Below are 11,162 nucleotides of genomic sequence, written 5' to 3'. Positions count from 1 at the left end.
TCAAAGAGCTGAGCACCATTCTCCTAGAACCTGACCCTCTCTACACTAACAATGCAACTGGAGTAGTTGCACTGTGCCATAAGTGGGAGCCAGTGCTGAGAATGAAAGTGCCTATGAATCCTTGACCACCCATTTACATCTGGACTGTTTATGACAAATAAATTTCAATCCTATTTAAGCTACTTGTTAAATTTATTTGATATTACTGCTTGACCTATATCTTAATAGTCACCAAATTCTTTAGACTCTTCCTTCCTACCTATCTCCACATATGTCCATCCTTACCAGTACTGCTATATTTCTGGTTACCATTGTTCCCTTAGATTACTTCAACTAATGTCTCTAACTTGACCATATCTTTTAAAATGTAGCTAGCAGATCTTTCTGAAATACAAATTTTGACATGCAAATGCTTATACTCTTCAAAGACTCCCCATGGATTTTCTGATAAAATCTGAACTCTGAAACATAACTTACGCTGCCTTTCATATTTTAACCCTTGCTATGTGTTCTCTTGTCACTGTCCTTCTTGTACTCCACATGTCAATCATGCAAACTTCTGGCTCCCCCACCATCTCCTATGCTTTTCCAAGGTTTTCCCTATGTTATCCTATTTATGACACACTTTTCCCAATACCCTCTTTACTGAGATAATTTTACTTCTTTAAAATAACTAAAAATATTTCTTCCTCTAGGAAGTCTCCTATGACAGGCCAAGAAGATCCTTTTACATGCTAAGGTCCACATACCTTTTATACCACTTACAAGAATTCAATTATAGTTATCTATTTATTTGCCTGAATCCCTTCACTACTTAGTATGTTTTTGAGGGCAAAATACTGTATATTGTTTACTATCATACCTCTGACTCCTATAAAGTACCTGATATAAAAGTGACAAATAATAAATAGTATTGAATAAATGGGTATGAAATAGACTTGAATTTAATCATCCTTTTATATTTGATATTCTTGAGTCTCAGAAGGAAAATGATTTGTCCAAAGTTACATCATATAATAGTTCATTTTCTCATTATTTACTAAATTCTTTTGATGCGCCAAAAATTAGAGAAACAAAGTCCCTGTTCTCAAAAAGCTCAGTGATGAAGGAAGACCTGGATTAAAACTAGCATTTTGGCTCCCAGGCTTGCATGTCTTTCTTCTGTAACTCCTTAAGAGAAAGATATTTTATGAAATTTTTATAAGTACTAGGATGGAGAAACTGTGAGCTTACTGCTCAGCAGTACAGTAGAGGGAGGGGTGGAAGAGGAAGGCTGGAATAGGGAGGCCTGCCTGTTCTAGCTCCCAAGTAGAGTCAAAGCTTCTGATTTTCCCTTCATTCTCCTCAATTTTGTTGTCAGTGTGGCGTTAGAGGATCATTGGTGCTTCCTATCTTGTTATATTCACATAATTTTAGCTAAATCCTTACTGTGAATTTCCTATTGTTTGTTTTTCTTTTCCTAGGATCCAAGAATTCTCTTCCCTCTTCTGCGTCCCCCCACCCCCAGTTGTCTGGCACCTGTCAACTTCTCTTCCATATTCAAATAACTGCTAAGTGACATGTACTGCAGAGTTCACAGGATTGGCCATAATGGCAAAAAGAAGCCACCCACTGAGTAGTAACAAATCATGATATGCTTCAGGTGGTTATAAAGTCAAAGGATTATTGAGCCGATGAAGAAAAAGATAAACCATGAGATCCACTAGATGGCAGTAACATACAAGCTATTTATTGGGACAATGCTTTGACAGGTTGCTTAGGAGGAGATCATCTTCCAAAGGCTTCAGCACAAGGAAGTCACCAAAGGGGAGGAGGACAGGAAAAATTCCCCGAGGAAGAGAAGCGAGGGTAGTGGTAGTGGTGGTGATAATGTATCTAGGTGATGTCTAAGAGTGAGCATGTGTAGATCTCTGGGTTAGAGAGTTCTGAGGGGCAGAAGCTAATGTTGGGTACAGTTTCACAGGGAATGCAAAACAGATTCATTGTAATGGCTATATGGGGTATTTTAAAAGCAATTGGATATATCAGAATTTGAGTTTGCCACTGGCCAGCTTTTGAGGCTAATAGGCCCAGGCTGCTGTGAAGACATAAAACACAGGCCATCTTTGGCTTATTCATATACAATTTCTATGGGACCAAGTGGCCTGCAAAGACTTACAGATAGAGGAAAATCCTATCTTTTCAGAAAAACAGAAAAAACACAGTAAAGCATTTAACCCAAGGCAGGATGGAAAGGACATGTAATCCCACAAGTAGAGTGAGTAAAACACATGATATTTAGTGATGAGGAGGAAAATGATGGGATCCTAGACTATTTTAGTTGAAGCAGAGAATCTGGGAAAGTGACATATCAGAGTAATGTTTTTGGAAAATAAATCTGGGGGTGAGACCAGTTTGGGTTTCATGCAGGAGATTAGGTAAGAGGTAATAAAAGACTGAGTAAGTGTGAGTCTGGGAAAATTACAAAGAGAATCATCGCGTATAGATAATAATGATAGGTTGAAAAAGAACATGGGCTCAGAATATAAGAAATATTGACAGATCTGCTTTTATCACTTGGCTGCATGACATAACCAATCACTTATTTTCTTTTGTCCCCAATTTCTCTACATGTAAAATAGGAAGTAGGTCAGGACTGGAAACAGTATTTGGGAATCAATCAAAATAACTAAAAGCATTAAATGGAATTACCATGGGAAACAGGCAGTTTTCCTAGTACTGTATTAGTTTCCTAATTCTGTACAAAGTGACTTAAAAACAACAAAAAGTTATTATTTTACAGTTCTGTAAGTCAGAAGTCTGAAATGGCTCTTACTGGGCTAAAATCAAGGTGTCAGCAAGGCTGTGTTCCTTTTGGAGTCTCTAGAGAAGAATCTGTTTTCTTGCCTTTTTCTGTTTCTAGAGGCTGCCTGCAGTCCTTGGTTGGTGGCCCCCTTTCACCTTCAAAGCCAGCAATGACTGGCCTAGTCTTTCTCACATCATATTTGTCTTAACACTCAATCTCTGCCTCCCTCTTTCACTTATGGGTACCCACCCAGAAAATCCAGGATAATTTCATCTCAGGATCATCTGATTAGCAAACTTAGTTCCATTTGCAACCTTAATTTATGCTATCTATTTTCAATATTCATCACTTAAACATTCCTGATATGTCAGTACCATGCAAGAAGCTAGATATACCCCAGGAACTCATAAAACCTAAACATATGAACTCATACAGGGTGGTAGGTGCTACACAACTGATGTAGAAGCACAGGACTCCAGAGACCAAGTTTGACAAAGAAGTTTGTGAAATGGTTTGAAGTTTTTTTTTAAAAAAGGAGAGTAGATGCCTTTATTTTTCCCATCTATCATTAGACTAAAAGAAGAAAGTAAAGATTCTTAGAGAGTTATTCCAAAATAAACTTATATGCAAAAGTGTATTCAAAAGCCCTGTGGCAATACTCTTAAAAACGTGAATGTCTGTGAGTGTTTGTGTTTATGCATGTGAATACAGTCTTAGAAAGGACAGCACATATGGAACAGACCAAGGCAGTTAATTCAAAAACAGTAAAACTTAGCAAAAACTAACAATTGGGGGCATAGTCACCAGTTGCCTGACAGTCTAAAAGTTGGTAGCAAATATGCTGATGATATGCATCTGCCCTACCAAGAGCCAAGAGAAGAGCACAGGGGCCTTTTGCCCACTGGAAGAAAAAAACCAAAGGCAGATAGACATTTGGTCTAATATTAATCTATGCACTTCATAGAGGAAATTTAAAAAAGACAGGAGAAAAAATGGTTGGGGGAAGAAAAGGAGGAGGCTATTGGAAGATGCTTCAAAGAATAACAAATTTCCTTTACATCTTCATGGATTCAAAATGGTAACATCTGAGTATGACTTCTGAATGAAAGTCAATAATTTTTGGAATCAGTAAAAGTAAAAATAATCACTATTATGCATCAGCTATTAATACTATTTATTTCATTCTTTAATCCTAAGATATTTCCCCCATGCTTGCCATTTGTTGTATAATAGAATACTGGAGAGAAAAAACTGATATGAGGATTACTTGTAGAATGTACATAATGAGACTTACACTTGACACTAACTGTAACTGTTTAAAGTTCTTTTATGAATCCCAAAGAAAAAGATGTTTTTGAACTATTCCATTCCTGTGGGTATAGGTCCCTTTTGATTGGACTACATTAATGAGGTGTGACAAAAGTTGGGTTTCTGCTCTCTTTCTGGGTCTTATATGAGTGGAGATACAGAGAGACACACACAAAAGGGAACTGTACCATTTTTGGCCCTGCCACGTGAGAGAAGGCTCGAGGATTGCTACAGCAGATGAAGCTGAAGCATGAAGCCCCAAAGAGGCTGAGCCCCCTGAGCAACTCAAGGCTAAAGAGACAAGCCCTATGCATGGTTGCCCATAGCTGTCCTCTTCTGGAGGAGATGACAGAGACCTTGGCTGAGATTGACTGCCATCTTTGCTATGTGGTAGAACATCAGGATCACCCGTAGCTGACTTTGGTGAGAAAGCATCTCTGATAGTGCCTTGATTTGGATATTTCACAGGCTCAGAACTGTAAGCTTTTACCCCTAAAAGATTTCCCAATATAAAAGCCAACCTATTTCTGGTACTTTGTATCAGCAGCCTTGTGGCAAACTAAAACAGTAAACGTTTTAAAATTTAATTTCTTGACAATTTCACTATGAACATAGTATTTAAGAACATAGAGTGCTATTGTTTAAAGAGAAAGGGAATTTCTAGGTCAACTTTCTCTTCCTACAAATCAGCTTTCACATAAAATCAACTGGAAATGTTATTTCTATATGGGACCTCTGTAAAATTTTTAGTGGAGTCTTTGCTCCTAAAACCCCAGAATTCTAAGATTTTTTTTTTCCCTTTTCTAAATGCATTTGAAAATGTTAAGTACGGTGACCCTGTCTCTTCAACAATATCCATCTCTTTATTATTATTATTATTAAAATTAATTGATCACAAAGAATGTTACATTAAAAAATATAAGCGGTTCCCATATAACCCACAACCCATCGTTTTTGAAAATTGTATTTTTTGAAGGTATATACATCTCAAAAAATGTTACATTAAAAACATAAGAGGTTCCCATATACCCCCCCACCTCCTCACCCCACTCCTCCCACACCAACAACCTCCCCCATTATTGTGGCACACTCATCACACTCAGCAAACACATTTCGGAGCACTGCTGCACCACATGGATAATAGTTTACCCTGAAGTTCACACTCTTCCCCAGTACATTCAGTGGGTTATGGCAGGATATATAATGTCCAGCATCTGACTCTTCAGTATCATTTAGAACAATTTAAAGTCCTAAAAATGCCCTTCTTCCCTCTCCCTGCTCTCAGCAACTACTGTGACCACTTTCTCCACCTCAATGCTACAATTTCTTCTATTATTAGTCACAATAGTTTTATAGCAGTATATCAGTAAGTTCACTCTAATCCATATTTTATTCTTCCATTCTGTGGACCCTGGGATGGTGATGTCCCCTCCACCTCTAGATCAAGAGGGGGCTTAGATTCCACATAGATGATGGATGCAATTCTTTTGCTTGCAGTTGTAGGCACTCTTGATTCCCTGGTATGGTGGTTGACCATCTTCAACTCCCTGTTAGCGGACCTGGGTAAGTCCAATGAGCCAGAGAGTAGGAGATGCAACTCTGCTGAGGCTCAGGGCCTAGCTGGCATGGCACATGGGCAGTCCAGAGATTCAAGTCCCCTGAGTATACACCATCCCTAGCACCAACTACAGGTGCAGTAAAAGTGACAAGAGGAGGCATGAGTAGAAAGGTCACATCTGAATCCAGCTCCATCATACTCAGGAGCACAAATTCCAAAGTAGGGCCCTCTGACATGGCACAGAACTCCAAATCCATCTGCCATGACCATATACTCTGTGGGTCTCCATAGCCTTCAGGAGAACCAGTACCTGAGGTTGTATCTACTTTGGCTTTTTCTGGGGTCCTGCTGAGGTGTGCCTAAGCACAACCCCTCTGATGACCTCCTAACTTTTTTTTGAAAACTCTTAGCCATATAAACTCATTTGTCTTTGCCATTTCCCCTTTTTATTCAAGGTCAAAAAGCAGTTTTTAACACATGACCCTACATGTAGGTTGAGATATTCTGCTGGTTTGCGTTGACCCTTTTATTCAAGGTCTCTTTCTAGTTGCACCACCAGCTAATGATTGGTTATAATCCCTCGGTGCCAGGAAGGCTCATCCCTGGGAGTCATGTCCCATGCTGGAGGGAAGGTAATGCATTTACTTGCTGAGCTTGGCTTAGAGAGTAGTCACATTTAGCAATATGGAGGCTCTCAGGAGATAACTCTTAGGTACCCTGCAGCTCCAGGCCTAGTGCATATTGCAGGCACAAGGGTCACAAACATAGTCATCAGTATCAAGGGCTCATTATTGGACCATCCTTCCTCGTTGGTCTTTGCCATTGCACTTTGGGGATTATTGCTGTTCCACTGGGGAATGTGACAGAGCTCCCCTGGGTAGGAAGTCAGTACTTCCTCAGTTGATGTTTGTAACTGTAACTACTATGAAAATACCCAACATATATCCAAACATTTTTATGTCCCCTATATACATGCCCCAGAGAACTCCCTCCCACCCATGTGCCCCCCATCAATAACACCCCACACCAGTGTTCCCCCCTTGCCATAATTGAACATCTCTGTAGTCTAAAACTTCAACAATGAAGCCTAATATATTGCCAAATTCAAGTAATAGGAAATTGAAATATAGCGATGGGTTTAAAGTTTAGAAATAGAATACATACTAATTTAGAAATACTAAAATAAAGTAAAAATAAATTGGTATATTAAAAATGAAAAAATATTTTAAAGCTTTGTTTTTAACATTTTGCCTTTCATCATTGTAATAGGTATTGCCCTGTTTGTACAGTGGCAAGGCACTTTCTTTCATTTCTTCCTCAGTGTCTACATCCCTTCTTTCTTTCTTTTTCTTCTAATTTTTAGTTTTATCTTCAAAAAGTTTTAGATCACAGTAATTCACATATATAATATAGGGGACTCCCATATATCCAACATCAAACCCTTTTCCCCTTTCCCCAGCAATGATCTTTTTACATGTTCATATTATATTTGCTACAGCTGATGTACAGATTTTGAAACATAGCTATCAAATATGGTTCCATTTGGTTTACATTATGGTTTATATTTTAGACTGTACACATTTTAAAATTTTTAGTTTCCTTATGGTTTACATTATGGTTTACATTTTAGCTTATAGACTTTTATACACTTTTGGTATAGGTTAACATATCCTATATCCATGATTTTGTGGAGCACTTCCATTGTCCCCAACAACATCCATCTCTTAAACATTTCCTGTCAGTACTGTGCTAGAAGCTGGAGACACTCCAGCAGCTTATAATAGTTAAACATACAGATCCATACAAGGTGGTAGGTGATATACAAGTGATGTGGAAGCACAGAACTCAGGAGAAGAGGTTTGGCAAAGAAGTTTAAGACCCAGTTTGGGGTCAAGATCTTGGAGGTCACTCTGAATCTGCATTTCAGCCTGAAGAAGAAATGCCTACTGACATGGGCACTGGCTGGGAATGTTTCCACAGCTATCCCTCCTTCTCTATGCAGGAATCCTCTCCTAGGAAAGGGAGGAGTAGGTAGAAGGCAGAGAAGGAAGAAAAGAGCACATGAACAGTCCCTTTTATAGTCTGAAGTGATCAGTTTTCTAGAATTGAACATGTATTATCTGATCTGGACCCTCAGCCCTCAAGATAGATCTCAAACCATCCCTCTTAGAATAAAATGTTCCCTGGACCATTTTGGTGTTCTGAGCTCACTGTTTGCAACTCCAACCTCAGCCTACCTCACTTTATTCTGGACTAAGACTAGAACTACTCTCTCTGGAAAGCATTCCCTGACTCTGTGGGAAAATAGCTTGAATTTGAATGTGGAAACCTGGCTTGAAGTTGAAATGTTTCCATAACGCAGATAAGAAGTATGGGCTTAGGAACACCGACCTTGACTAGATGGAATTCTGTCTGGTCAACACAAAAATTATTTGCATGCGGAGGCATTTGAACTCTGTATGGCCTGTTCCCTAGTATTGCAGGTGCTATAACTTCAATAACAAGCAGCCTTGAAAGTAAACATAGATAACTACTGCTTTGTAATTCCTAATAAATATGATGTGGAAACTAGGGTCGAGGCTCTCAGTTCCAGAAGCTGTTGAGTTCCCTGGTCCCATCTTTATTTTCTCTCTTGTGTCTTTCTTTCTGTCCTTTTATTTCTTCAGTTCTGTATCGCCTTCCCTTTGGGCAAACCTCTTGCTGAACTGGTCTCAGCATGACTCCCTAAAAGTTGGCTTAACTATTCTCATGGCACAATTCGAACTATATATTATCTCTAAAAGCAATCCAGGAGAAAATGTCCAAGTACTTTAAAAGTAGCTCGAATTTCTAGCATGGAATTTAGGAATCTTGAGATTCTGGGACATTTGAACCTGTCCAACTTTTTTCAGTAATCCCCACTGTGAAATCATTAATCAGGATAGGCTCATATCCTGTCCTTAAAACACTGTGCCCTCAATTGTAAGCTTTATATAAGCAATTACTCTTGCCTGTAAACTATTTTTGTTTCTTCTTTATTTATTAAAATATTACCTGAATTCCAATTTAAAAGCCACCTTCTGATATACCCTTTTTCTTCTCATATAGTGATCATACTCTAAATAAATCCAAAATTTGATTCTTTCTCATCACTTCCACAGTTAATACCCTGTCAATACCTTATCTCTCAAGGGGATTACTGTAATACCACCTAATAGGAATCTGGCTTTGATTCCATTATCTTCTACTTTCAACTAATTCTCAACACAGCACTCAGTATGAACCTATTAACATTTAAGTTAATTCATGTCATTCAAAACCTGCTAATGGCTTTTCATTTCGCTCAGAGAAAAAGACTAAGTCCTTACAATGACTTATTGAATTGACCTAATATTACCTATAATCTCATTCTCTATTTTCCTCCTTCCTCATTTTTGCAATATGCTCTTAGCCTCAAAGCCTTTGCACTTGCCCTACCCTCTGCATGGAGTACTGTTTCCCTGGGTAGCTCCATAACTCTGGATAACTTGCTCTCCCTCTGCTTTCAGGTCTTTCCTGAAATGTCTACTTAGTGAGGCTATCCCTAAACACTCTATCCAAAACTGCAAACTTTCCTACCTACCTGACACTTTCAATTTCAATATTCCAATTCCTTGTTTTATTTTTCTCACTGTTCTATCCCAGAACAGGACCTGTCATATAGTTAAGTGTACAATCAATATTAAATGAATTGTTGGAAAAGTGATATCTATGATGAAGAAATGGAGAATATGGTAGGCTACCTTGCCATAATAGCTCTTATGTCATGAATATTCCCACACATAACTTAAGACTTATTTTCAGGCTTGAAAATTTCCCCTCTCCCCTCATTATCAGGAACACATAGTGTGCCCCAGAATCTCCCCTTGTATTGCCCTTGTATTCACCTTCTGCTTCTGTATAGTTTTATCAAGATGAGTTAGAGTGAGTTGAAGTGAAGGGAATTCAAAGAATTTATCATACAAGCCAGGAAACTTTGGACATGAAAGAGGCTATCATTAATAGTTATACTAGGACAATGAGCAAAACTGAGGTTGTCTCAGAAAAACCATTAAAGGTTTTGTTTTTCTTTTCTCATACAGTCCCTACTAGGTATATTATACAAAATATGAAAATATTTTGGTGTGTCAGATAAGGAAGATTAAATGCACTTATGATTGATAGCTCATTTTGCAGGAAGTTGACAAAGAAATGACTCATCATTCTTGCTTCAAAAATGAATTTCTGTTGAAAACCTATTTGATTACATGTATTTGGGTATCTTAGATCAGCTTATTAGAACTGTTCAAAATGAATGGTTATATACTTCAAAACTTGATCTAGAGTATTTCCTTGAACCATATAAAATTTTGCCATTTTTGTAGATCAAAAACAATCGATGAATATTAGCAATTTCATATGGTTCAACCTAATAAAAGTACTAGCATAGAAGATTTTTGGTTTTGTTCCTCAGAATCATTTTTTAAAAGAATTATTTATAATCATAGGATTTTTTTTTTATAGAAAGGAAACTGGAGATAATCTAGGCCAAATTTCTCATTTTTATCATTAAGGAAACAGGTCCCTTATGTTAGGTAAATTGTTTAGGAATATACTTCCAGTTAGCAGAGACACTAAAAATTACATCCAGCCTTCTTTATAGTACTGGGGTCTTTCAACAACATCAAAACTGTTCCTTCAAGAATTAAAAATATAGAATTTTTTTCATAGTTCCAAAGTAAGAGTAAGAAAGATTTCTAAGATATTATATGAAATAGGGCTATAGGAATGAGCATTTAGACTAAAGAGAGTTTATAAATCATCTAGCTTCTGCTTATTCTATTAAACACAATAAAGTTTTGATATACTAAATAACAGGCCAACTGTATAAATCTGGAAGAAGCCTAGATTTTTATTCTGTCTTCCTGTTCACTAATGTCTACCACTTTTATCCTTAAAAATAATGCTCTGGCTTACCCTTTACTATGAAGTCTTCTTTACCCTTCTTAGACAGAATTACTCCCTTATTTGATTAACTTTGTGCCTTTATTACAAGTTTAACTTTCAACTTCATTTATCTATTTCATCTAGACTTATTAAAGCCACTGCTGGGCACCAAATCTGTCTTTTCCATCTTATAGCTCAGTGTCTAGCACATAAACCTGTTGTCAGTATATGTTAATAACAGATTATTATCTTCTAGAAGGAAGTCAATATCTTTAAAAACTTTATATACTCCTTATTTCAAAAAGGGAGAGAGGAAATGGAAAGAAAGGAAGAGAAAAGTATAGTGAATATAAGGCCTGATGAGTATATATCTATTCTGACCACCTAATTCTGAGTTTCATAGATCCTTCCTTTTTTCCCCCTTAAATTATCTGAACAGTAGGCATTACCAGTAACATGAACTGTGAAAATCTGTAAGAGCTTTGCTATTTTGATATTCTTAAAAATGAGACCTTTTTTAAATTTTCCTTTTTTAAATATATTCTTTTCTGGTCATTCCATCAATTA

This window comes from Dasypus novemcinctus, chromosome 10, assembly GCF_030445035.2.
Source record: "Dasypus novemcinctus isolate mDasNov1 chromosome 10, mDasNov1.1.hap2, whole genome shotgun sequence".
In the NCBI taxonomy this organism is placed as follows: Eukaryota; Metazoa; Chordata; class Mammalia; order Cingulata; family Dasypodidae; genus Dasypus; species Dasypus novemcinctus.
The sequence above is the reverse complement of the archived record's forward strand: the minus strand, read 5'-3'. Positions refer to the sequence as shown.